Raw genomic sequence first — 9753 nt, forward strand, 5'->3', positions numbered from 1 at the left:
CAGGTCTTAGGATCCAATCATGGAATCGTCGTATGAGATTCAAGTCATGACGCTAGTCCATGTGACAATCTCATGCGGGTCAGTCCAGTATTCCGTTCTGCAACGAATACCTATGATTGTGATCGTATCCAATACCTATGATCATCTATGTGATCATCAATCACACATCATACTAGTCTTATTATGTCGTTATTCCCATAATGACACAAGACTAGGGAGTTTAGTATCATTCATAATGATACATGGATTTCATAACAGATCTAGCATGCAGGAACATGTAATGAACAAAATACTCTCATAAAAAAAAACATATAGAAAGTATCAATACATCGAATGTATCTGAACAAAGCTCATAATCAGTACATCATAGAGCACTAAACCAACAGGGATGGCGTGTTTACGATCTTGATCGCCGGATTTTTTTAACATCCCGCGATGTTGTCTTCTGTGAGACAATTTTTCCGTTTTATGATGAGACAGGAAATTCAATAATACCAAATATGCTTGGGCTTCCACCTCAAGGCCCATTTCCATGTGATGATGATGACTTTGGTGTCCCACCTGTCGAAGTCATTCCCACGCCTCAGATTGGCGTGTTTACGATCTTGATCGCCGGATTTTTTTAACATCCCGCGATGTTGTCTTCTGTGAGACAATTTTTCCGTTTTATGATGAGACAGGAAATTCAATAATACCAAATATGCTTGGGCTTCCACCTCAAGGCCCATTTCCATGTGATGATGATGACTTTGGTGTCCCACCTGTCGAAGTCATTCCCACGCCTCAGATTGGGCCTCCAATTGACAAAGCCCAACTTGCCGAACCTTGTCCAATGCCTCAGGTAATTGAACCCTCTCCTGCTGAAAATACTTCGGTTCAGCTCTCTCCCGATAATTCATACCTCAGGGGGGGCTCTCCTAACCCTACCGGTGGTTCAATCGAAAGGGAGATTGTGGTGTCACTCGATAGCAAAAATCTGGGCCGAGGAAAACGGACCAAATTTCCTTCGACCCGACTTCAAGACCATGTTGTCAACACTGTATCCACTGCATTTGGTTCGTCGCTGTCTCGTGGTACACCTTATCCCCTTACCAACTATGTTTGCTGTACCAAGTTCTCACCGCAACATCATCTTTTTCTAGCGGCCATCTCATCTGAAACAAAACCTCGTTCTTACAAAGAGGCTGTCAAGGATCCTAACTGGAGAGCAGCTATGCAGTCTGAAATTGACGCATTGGACAAAAATCAGACGTGGACGATTGAGTCATTACCCCCGGGAAGAAAGGCCATTGGATGTCAGTGGATATATCGCATTAAACGACGATCTGATGGATCGATTGAAAGATATAAGGCGCGATTGGTCGTTCTTGGAAATCGCCAAGTTGATGATTTGGATTTCAGCGAAACCTTTGCTCCCGTCGCCAAAATGGTCACTGTACGAATTTTTCTCAGTGTCGCTGCTGCCCGCAATTGGGAAATCCATCAAATGGACATCCACAACGCTTTTCTACACGGCGATTTGCGTGAAGAAGTGTTTATGCGTCTTCCACCTGGTTTCGACTCGACTGGATCTGGAAAAGTGTGCAGACTTCGAAAATCACTGTATGGGCTTCGGCAAGCCCCACGGTGTTGGTTCGAAAAGCTCACCACCTCCCTCACGACATATGGTTTCCGTCAATCTTAGTCCGATCACTTGTTATTCACACTGCAAGATGGGAAGGTACATCTGTGTGTTCTGATTTATGTTGATGACTTAATAATTTCCGAAAATTCGACCGTTGCATTACATGCGTTCAAGGAGTACTTGCACTCGTGTTTTCACATGAAGGATCTTGGCCACTTAAAATACTTCCTCGGGTTGGATCAGAATCACCGCTTGTCCCTCTCCAACAGTCCTCGTCTTCCTGATCCGGGTCAGTACCGGAGGCTAGTCGGACGCCTCATTTATTTGACCGTCACACGTCCAGAACTGTCCTATTCTGTACACATTCTGGCGCAGTTCATGCAAGAGCCGAAACAAGAACATTGGGAAGCCGCTCTTCATGTGGTTCGTTTCTTGAAGCAGAACCCAGGTCAAGGGATTCTGTTCCGATCTAACTCAGACCTTCAGCTACGTGGCTGGTGTGATGCCGACTATGGAGGCTGCCCCTTGACTCGAAAATCTCTAACAGGTTGGTTTATTCAGCTGGGAAACTCGCCGGTGTCTTGGAAAAAAAAGAAACAGTCTGTTCCTTCTTTGTCTTCTGCAGAATCGGAGTACCGTTCGATGCGACTCACCACCTGTGAACTCTTGTGGATCAAGAATCTTCTCTTGTGTTTCGGTATTGATCAGTCTACACCTATGTCTCTTTACTGCGACAATCAGACTGCGTTACACATCGCATCCAACGACGTTTATCATGAGCGCACTAAACACATCGAGATAGACTGTCATTTCCTCCGACATCACTTGATCAAGGTCACATTGCTCCGCAGTACACCTCGACCAAAAACCAGTTAGCGGACATTTTCACGAAGGCTTTGGGCAAAAAGGAGTTTCAATGGTTCATCGATAAGCTGGGAACGCTAGACTTGCATTCTCCAACTTAAGGGGGTAATAGAAGGAAAATATATACTGAATATATAGTTTCTTTACCTGTTGTGTTTAGTTTCCTTTGTCTCTTGTTGCCTTGTATAGACATTCGTGCATATATGTTGTGAGAAACTCATGGAATACACAGACAAACACAGACCTGTTTTTCCGATTGTCGACGGTTCGACCTGACAAAAATAGGTTTTTCAAATACATGATTTATAGAATACATAATCCTCAAATGCATAAAATCCATAGTAAAAGGAAAATGACGAAATTTTAACTGCGAGAAATGCAACAAATTTACCTTCACCAGTTTTGTATTCTTATATCCTAGTTTTGAGCATCGAAATCTTTGTGTTCTCTCTCATATGCGAGATGTCATTTCTTTTCAACTTTTGCATCCATCTTTATTAAATTCAATATCCAAGATGATCCATTATATAATCATTTGTACCGTTAAATCGAGCAATCTCTAGAGGTCAAATAGATCAGAGCTATTTCATCACAAAATAATAAGAATCGTTAGGCGCGACGCTGTTCGGGCAGAATCTGCAGATCTTCTCTCTCCCAAGCTCGAGTCTGGTCTAGGGTTTCCTGCAAATCGACGTTCGTAGTAACTCCTCTTTGGTGCGCACCCAGCCGAGTCGTCGTGTCTGGAATCAGTGTAATTAGGTATTTTTTGGCTTTGTTGTTTTTTGTGGATTTTCATTGGATTTAAGCTATATTGTTTCCGACATACAAATTACGGGTTTTGCGCTTGTTGGCGGCGAATGCTTTTGGAGCTTGTCTAATCTAATGCCCTTTTTTCTCGATCAATGGTATTTTGTAATCTATGTTGTGCTTTTGCGCAATGGGTCATTTTGTCTGTCTTCTTCATAGGATTACGAAGTGTCTGTGTCTGTGTGGAGGTGGTAGGTATCTGATTATAGGCCTCTGTGTCTGCACCTGCAAGGAACCTTCAGATTTATTTCTGATAGCTTGTTGAAATAGGAAAATAAATATGTGATTGAAGGAAATATTGATTTTAAGATATGATTAGAAATAATAATGGACATAATATTATATCAAATATTGTGTATCGATCTTATTTATTTCTATTTCCTTTTTATTTGTCTCATAGTTTTCCTATAAATATGTGAGTCATTTTCATTGTAATTCAACAAGAAGAAGAAGAGATGTAGCAATAAAAATGTTTTCGTTCTTTTATATTTTGTTCTTTCTTTCTAATTTAATTTCCGCATTTTATTTTTCTACATTTTGTACGTAAATTTCACTAAGGTTATGGTGATATGTCTGTCTATACTCTTGTGAATGCCCTACGGTAGGATCTGTCTTCGAATTTCCAGTGTTAGGTCGATTGGCATAGTTAATTGAGAGAATATTTGAAGTGTAAAAGTGTGGGGCTTAAAACTTTGCACGTGCTTTGAGTACTTGTACAACTGCCTAAAGTCGATGTACATATGCAGTCACTCTTTCATGTGTGAGTCGTGACAGCGGTGTTGAATCCAACTGCGTGTTTTTCTCATGTTTTTGTGTGTTTTAAGTGCCACCCGAGTTTTGTTTTAATAAGTGTATTGATTTCCCCTAGATTTCTCAGTTGATAATGTGTAATCTGTGTTGTTCTGAACTGTTTTCTGAAGTGAATTCAAGTAAAGGCGTTTCTCACTGTGGATGTGGTTACATGTTTGAGGCTTCCAGTTGTGAAAGGGATGCTGACTGGTTACGGGAATTGACGATTCTTTGTTCATCATGGGATGACTGTCTGTTTATGCATATATGACAGGGAAGAGTTTTAGACATTTCCGTTTTGATTCCTCTCTGCAACCATCAGGAGTTTGCTGAATACACCGGCTGAAAATGGATCCTGGTCGATATGATCTTCAGCAAGGATGGGATAATAACAGCGTAATTGCGGTTTCCTCCTTTCACATATATGGGACGATAAACAAGATATTATTAGGGATCCTGTGATTGTCAATTTTTTCTGGCACCTCATCCTCAGAAATGAGCAAAATACATGACAGTGGGGATGTGGATGGATTTATGGCTAACGTCCTGTGAATCATGATATTGTTGCTGACGTATCTTATCTCTTGAATTCACAGGCTCCGGAGGGGTATGGTGCCATCCATGATCCAAATTATCGGTGGGTGCTAGGTTTGGTAGTATTAAAGAGGTTTACTATGTCTATGTCATGGCTAAAACTGTTACCTTTAACATTTGTTAGTCTCGGCCATTTGTTGATTCACATTTACATGTTGTCATTGGTTTTTATACTGGTGTTGGATACTCTAGCCTTGGATGATATGCCTGTTCGTAGTGTTTCTTTCTACTTTTTCTTTTTGTTTCTATATTTTCTATACCTTGTATTCTACATTGCTTCGCAGGTATGGTGGATCATACGATGAGAGATATCCCGACAAAAGATTCTCGGGGGATAATGTTTATAACTATCAATCTGGAAATCATGGTATGGGTGCTTGGCCTCAGTCTAGAAGGCAAAACTATGAAGAGAATTATCCTCATGACAGAGAATTCCGGAGGCATAACAAACCATGAATTGATTCATATCATTCCGCCAATTATTATCACGATGATGAAATTGAAAGTCCTGACGTGTACCATAGGGATCATGGATACGAAAGGTCATCTAGATATGGCAGTCGCGGTCACGATGATTATGAGTATTGAGTATAGCTTTATAGGTCTCAAAATTACCCTCACAATAGGGAAGATAGCCATGACAGGGATTATGATTACAGTCATCAAAGCTATGATTCTGATTATGAAAGAGGCAGTGGGAGAAAGCTGTTTCAGCCATGAAAGACATGAGAGTACACATAAGAGGAATCAGAGATCTTGTTCTCGATCTCGGTCTCGGTCTTGGTCTTCATGGACGTGATGAGCTTTCTAGATCAAGATCTCCTCAAGGTCGGAGCCATGGACGAAGTTATCGTGTGGACTGCTGTGATGGTAACCATGGGCATGAGATAACGGATAGGCGAAGAACGTGAAGATAGACATTACCGGGATTATTTATCTTCTGTACGTTACGACCTTTTCTGTATTTGCGCTAGTTGCATTATACTGTAGTTTCTCGTGTTTTTTCCCCTAATTTCCCTATTTTTTGCCAGGCACCGTTAGCTACCGTTGTTGTGAAGGGTCTTTTAACGAAAACAACTGAAGATAATCTATACCAGATCCTTGTAATCTCTCTGCCAGTGGCCATGCCCACATTCCTTCTGTAACACATTCTTTGTTTAATTCTGTTTGACTAGGCTGAATGGGGCCCTCTGAATCATGTACGTGTGATTAGGGAGCGAACTTCTGGGATCCCTCGTGGATTTGCATTTATTGATTTCCCCTCAGTGGTACATGACTTGTGGTTTGTATATTTTTGGTTTATTCTGTCCAATGGATGCGATTTCCTGTGTACTCCTTGCAGGAAGCCGCACGTGCGATGATGGACAGGAATGGGCATGATGGTCTTGTTGTGGATGGGAAGAAGCTAGTTTTCCATTACAGGTTTTTTCGTCATTTATTAGCTTCAGTCTAGTCACTAAGTTTGGCATATCTAAAACAAACTGTTCTCCCGGGGGAGGGGGATCACTGTTTTCGATACGTTCAACTCCAGTAGAAGTTTTTCTATTAAATCTTTTTACTAATATTCCCGTTTAGCTGTCTCAAATTCCAGTAGAAGTTTTTCTTTTAGATCTTTTTACCGATATTCCCATTTAACTGTCTCAAATTCTTGCCGTTTAACTGCCCTATGTTGTAGCAGCAAGCCTGCAGGGAGGATGGGGACATGAAAATGCTCCTAAACTTGGTCATGGTAGTAGCAGAAGCATGATGGTTCCTGCAGATTGTATGTGTACCATCTGTGGATGTATCAATTTTATGAAGTGTTTTGTGTGTGCGCGCATGTTCTTATGTGCATTTGTGAAACTGCTGAAATAAGGGCTGCAGAGTAAGATCATTCCTTTTTTTTTTTAATAAATGAATAACGACCATAAGAAAGAGAGAAATATCACTGATATAATGTTAACAAGCTAAAATTAATGAATAAATACCTAAGATATATTTTTTTCTCGTTGAAATATTTTGGTTCAATCTCACTCTTGTTGTTATAGTTAACAGATAGGAGTAGGAGTTATGGGGTCATAAAACAAGTGTAAAGATTGTTCTAACGTGTAAGAACATTTATCTGCCCTTAACAGTAGGATGCCCATAAGCCATGTTTTGGATGACAATAGGTTAAATTTGACAATTTGTTTCTAACACGATAGGCACAATTATTGCACTTTGAAATTATGATTGAATAGAAAGTTGTTTGTTAGCTGTATGTAACAATCAATTTTTCAATATAAAATTATTAAAAAGGATGACATTGTGTAATAGTTTTTTATTTTAATATTTGTTTGTATTTGAAAATTTTGGATTTACAAAATGTATCTTAGTGTAAGTGTATATCATTTAACGTAAAAGGAGCTCAATCTTGTATCATACTATGAAATGAGTGATGGACATTATATTAATTGTGATCTTTTTAACATTTTCAAAAACAATCTGACCTAAGGATGCAAAAAAAAGTTTAAAAATACATGAAGAAAAATCTATAAATAAATATTTGATTACTGGTTTGTCGGTCATGAATAAAATTAAATGTCATTTTGTCTTTGAAAAACTTTTTGTAGTTTAATGTGTGAAGGTTTTGAATTATTTGGTTTCATAATCGCAATAAAAATTATGAATTTTAGTAGATAAGCCAAACAAGAGCAACATTTTTGAAAAGATGTACGAGAAAACGATATATATATATATATATATATATATATAGGCTACCTAGAGGGAGGGAGATGAGAACTAAAGAGGTGACTGTCGTTAGATGTATTGAGAATAGTAAAAAGTGGAGAGTGTAGGAACAGACGTGAAGAAAAAAAGAAGGGGTAGATCTAGGATTACTTGAAAACGTGTGATCAGGAATGATTTGGAATTATTGTAAATTTTGAAAGAGTTAACTTAAAACCAAAATGAGTAGAAACGAAAAAATCAATGATAGAACACAAGTGCACAAGCATTTTTTTCATGCTCTGTACATCCCCAAAATCTCTTTGGATCAGTGAAACGTTGTTCTGCATTTTACTCATCATCGCTGTTTCAAATCTGCCCATCTTCGCCTGAAACATGTCTTCCAAATGCTCCAAACACTGATCTTTCCCTTTCGGAGGCATTGTTGGACCGATGTGCTCTAATACTAAGATTGGTAGATTTGTAATAGATAAGTATTGAGTTGTATTTCATCAACAAGAAAATACAACCGTTTTCAAAGGTTACTTAAAGAAAAGACAAATCGAAGAAATCGAGCAAAGACAGGATCGAGGTTTTAGGAAGATGAAGAAGAATGCCCTATATTTCTTATTTTCGTAAGATGAATCTGTACATCATATATACTACAAATATTATCAATGTGTAGAATGGAAAGTTACAATACTAACATTACAGAAGAGGAAGAAATTGGTAAGTGAATATTGTTCTATACAGGAAAGGAAACTTGCTTGATCTTTGTTATCACGTTATGAGAGTTGAACGCCTGAGATTCTAGTTTGTCTCCTTCCTTGTCTGTTGCCTCTAACTCATCATCTCCATTAACATTCCCCCTCAAGATTGGTCGGCGAATATCAGTAAGACCAATCTTGAAGAGCATTTTATTAAGGACAAAGGAGCTAGTGGCTTTGGTGAGGATATCGGCGATCTGATGTTGACTCCGAGTGAACACTGTAGAAATTAATCCATTTGCAATCTTTTCTCGAATAAAGTGACAGTCTACCTCGATGTGTTTCGTTCTTTCGTGAAAGACCGAGTTAGCAGCGATATGCATTGCCACTTGGTTATCACAATGAAGAGGAATAGGCTTAGATGTCTTGACCCCGAGTTCTTCAAGTAATTGTTTAAGCCAAACAATCTCACTTGTTGTATTAGCCATTGCTCGGTATTCTGCCTCTGCACTTGATCTCGACACCACGTTCTGCTTCTTGCTCTTCCACGTGACAACGTTTCCTCCGACAAATGTGCAGTATCCAGTGGTAGACTTTCGGTCCGATCTATCTCCTGCCCAATCTGCATCACAATAGGCTATGATCTCTGTATGTTTATTGCGTCTCATCCATAGTCCTTTGTTTGGTGTTCCCTTTAGATACTTGAGGATGCGATCCACCATTTGCCAATGAGAGGTAGTTGGAGCATGCATCCATTGACTAACCTGATGCACAGCAAAGCTTAAGTCAGGTCTAGTAATCGTAAGATATATAAGTTTACCAACAACGCGACGATATTGTTCAGCATTTTCCAGTAATTCCCCCTCGCGTTGATCTTTGAAATGTTCTTCTATTGGTGTACGAACGAGTTTGGCGCCAAGTTTGCCTGTTTCACGAAGAAGATCGAGGACATACTTGCGTTGTGATAAAAATAAATCATCGAAAACACGACAGACTTCAATACCGATAAAATATTTAAGAGAATCAAGATCTTTAATATAAAAAACTTGATGTAAATAAGACAGTATCGTTAATGCCGCTAGAGTCACTCCCTGTTATGATGATATCATCGACATAAACTAAAAGAACGATTATACCAGATTCGCTGTGAAGAGTGAACAAGGAATGATCGGAATGACTACGCGAGAAGCCCCGAGCTATGAGCGCATCATGAAGCTTCGTATACCATGCTCGAGGTGACTGCTTCAGGCCGTAGATAGATTTCTTGAGGCGACACACTTGACTAGGTGAAGTGACAGTAGTGTAGCCCGGTGGAATTTTCATGAAAATTTCTTCCATCAAATCGCCCTGAAGAAAAGCGTTTTTGACGTCCATCTGGCAAAGAGACCAAGAAAGGTTAGCGGCAAGAGAAAGAACAACACGGACAGTAGGAAGTTTAGCAACTGGAGCAAAAGTATCATTGTAGTCTTCCCCGTAAGTTTGAGTAAATCCTTGAGCGACTAGACGGGCCTTGTGACGTTCAATTGTCCCGTCACTGCGATACTTAATTTTATAAACCCACTTGCATTGAAGTGCTTTGCGATGAGCAGGAAGTTCCGTCAACTCCCATGTTTCATTGCGTTCGAGTGCACCGAGCTCTTCGTCCATTGCGGCTTGCTAGACAGGAAGTTGTCGAGCCTGAGC

The 9753-nt window shown here is 39.7% G+C and overlaps 1 pseudogene; it reads left to right on the forward strand.

Annotated features, from left to right (window-relative positions):
• The first annotated feature begins 4432 nt into the window (after window positions 1-4432).
• Window positions 4433-6532, forward strand: LOC104825358 (annotated as a pseudogene).
• The last annotated feature ends 3221 nt before the right edge of the window (window positions 6533-9753 follow it).

This window comes from Tarenaya hassleriana, unplaced genomic scaffold (genome assembly GCF_000463585.1).
Source record: "Tarenaya hassleriana unplaced genomic scaffold, ASM46358v1 Cleome448, whole genome shotgun sequence".
Lineage (NCBI taxonomy): Eukaryota > Viridiplantae > Streptophyta > Magnoliopsida > Brassicales > Cleomaceae > Tarenaya > Tarenaya hassleriana.